At 48.8% G+C, this 2,735-nt stretch overlaps 1 long non-coding RNA gene across 1 annotated transcript; it reads right to left on the minus strand.

Annotated features, from left to right (window-relative positions):
• Positions 1-942: 942 nt before the first annotated feature.
• Positions 943-2,349, minus strand: LOC147347893 (uncharacterized). The gene is made up of 2 exons (XR_015150810.1): positions 2,150-2,349; positions 943-1,516 (listed from the first exon to the last, which is right to left on the minus strand). It is a non-coding gene; the product is annotated as an uncharacterized LOC147347893 (long non-coding RNA).
• Positions 2,350-2,735: the final 386 nt, after the last annotated feature.

Consider the following 2,735-nt stretch of genomic DNA (forward strand, 5'->3'; position numbering starts at 1 on the left):
TCTACACCTGAGATGGAACTTCTTATTCATTATGGTTTACAGGGTTTAATATTGTTCTGAGTGCTTCTATTTGCTATGGGACACTTAGAGAATATTTTCTCACAATTAAAATATTCGGAGTTGGTAACTACTCCTGTAACCTGTTCTGCACATTTTGGTGCAAGTCATTTTACATCCAGAAAGCAAGCGGTGCAGGCTGTGTCATTTGCTTTTTCATAGGACCAGCTGATTCTAAACCTGGAGACCCTGAGAGCCGAACTGGACCAGACGAGGCTACGAGGGGCTCCCTTCCACCATGGGTAGGCTGCTCCCCAAGCAGCTCCCCTCAGCGCTGTCGAGTGTGACAAGGGCCTCTCTGGTGTGTGGACAGTATGACTGGGTGTTGCTCATGGTCGCACCTCAAGGAGCCTGTAGCTTCATGGCCAGCAAGAAAGAAGAGACAAACATTGTTCCTTAGGGTCAAACTTGGTACCACGGAGTGGTAGTCACAGGATTGACAACACTCAAAAACACAGGCAGAGGTTTGGAACTGGGTGGGGGGTAGGGGGACCAGTTGATATTTGGGTGTATTCATTTGAGGGGCCTGACAGACTGTGACACTGCTATTTCTTAAGAGTCGCAGAAGGTTAATAACCTGTAGTCTTTTTCACAGGAATGGAGACTGAGACATGACTTGTCGTTGACTATAGTGGGAGGAATCACCTGGCTTGTGAATGAGGCAAGCAGATCAAAGTGTAACACAACTGGGCACAGATTTCTCAAGCCTAGTTCTTCTAAAGCAGAGTTACATCACATGTATGAAACACTCAAACCAGGACCAGAACTTGCTGCTGGTACAACTCCTGTGCGCCAGTTCAAAATCCATTTCAGGTCCCTCCCTGGTCATTAAGTAACCAATGTGGACAAAGTCCTAACATTAAAAGTGAAAGGTCTTAAAAACGCTTTTTCCAGAATTCTGTATGTATTAAACTCTGCCACCTAATCTCCTGTTGCCAAAGAGTAGTGTGAATAGCTTATACAAACCTGTGCAAATATTTCTGTTTTGAGTTCTCACACAGAATTACTCACACCAAGCTACTAAACAAGGACACTTGCTGTACCACATTTTGGAGGGGTTCTCTCTGAGATGGTCTCAAGGGGGAGGGGTGGGCAGAGTGGGCGCTGTCTGTCTGTGCACAGAGGAGAGGTGAGGCTCACAGGAGGAGGCCTGAACCCCCAGAACTCTTCTGTTTTCACGGTGACCGTTAGGTAGTTTCTTATAAATCATGACACCCGCAGACACGACCGCCAGAAACATCATGATTCCACATGGTTACACAACTCGGGCCTGAGGATCTGAGGGTGAGAAAATGCCACTTGACTTGTCTGACCGCCGGTATCACTGTCACACATCCCTTCAAGGAGCGGAACCTCAGAAAACTAGAGAAGATGGCCAGGCAAGCTACCTCAGCAGAGTCCACACAGCATGCTCCCATCTCTCTGAGAGAACGGGCTCCACAGACGTCACCAGACTCGCCTGAGTGAATCAGAAGGAAATTTCAGCATCATCAGGAACACATTTGACAGGGAGTTGCGGGGGGTGGGGGTGGGGGTGGGGGAGGAAGAACCGGGAGACTCGGGTTGACATATATACAGCACTGATACTACACATAAAGTCAACAAGTGAGGACCTAGTGCATAGCACAGGGAAGTCTACTCAGTGCTCTGTGGTGAAGTAAATGGGCAGGAAATCTAAAAGAGAGGGAGATACGTAGATAGATAGATAGATATATGACTGATTCACTTTGCTGTACAGCAGAAATTGACACAGCAGTGTAAAGCAACTATACGCCAAAAAATGGATGAATGAATTTTTAAAAAAGGAACACACTGGGCACCCTAGAACTTGTAGAAATGAGGAGTCCACACCCAGGGTGCAGCACAGCGCTAGGGCTGCCCTAATGTTGGTTCACTGCCAACGGAATGCCTGGACCAGGCCTCTTCTACCCCAGAGATCTCAATGCAGAGGCCGGGAGGCAGCCAGTTGCGGGCTCGCCAGAGCTCTGCTCTGGCCATGAGCTGAGCAGAGATCAGCCAAGGCTGAGATCACTGGGAGAACAAGGGACCCACAGTCCACCTCAGGACAACAGACACAGCTGCAGTCACTCACTTCGTGAACATCCTGCTGCAGTTTCCTGTTCACGTCCTCGGACTTGAGGAGGTCCTTCCTGGCCATGTCCAGGTCCTCCTTCAGTCACATGGGCAAAGAGGGCTGCCAGGCGCTCCTCCATCTGGCTCTGCTCCTGCTTGTCTATGACTTCCTGGAGGTCGATCACCTTAGCCAGGTCTTCCTCGTGGCTTAGAGGGTCTCTAAGGGGGAAAGGAAGCCTTAGACAGCCTTGTTTTGAGAGGGAGGGACCACAGCACTTCCGGGCAATCGGTGAGGTCAAAACTGCCTTCTGCTCTCTGGGAGCTCACAAGACCCTCACAGCCACTCAGACCTACATGGTATGTTGGTGAGAGGTCCCGACAGCCCCACACAGACTGGATGGTAAGACAAGAACCAGACAGAGAGTGAGACCAAGGACTTGCCTTTCCATTGGCGCTTGGCATGTTTTCTTGCTCATGATTTACATCAAGCACCCTGTGCGTTAGTATCTTTTCCTGGTTATTCTCCTCTTTAAGAATCATCTGCTAAAACCAAAAAGTTGAATTAGAGTAAAGAAATAAGTAAAGACAGCAAAACACCTGGAAAA

This window comes from Bos grunniens, chromosome 22 (assembly GCF_055505025.1).
Source record: "Bos grunniens cultivar Pamir isolate PY7600 chromosome 22, Bosgru_T2T1.0, whole genome shotgun sequence".
Taxonomy (NCBI): Eukaryota; Metazoa; Chordata; class Mammalia; order Artiodactyla; family Bovidae; genus Bos; species Bos grunniens.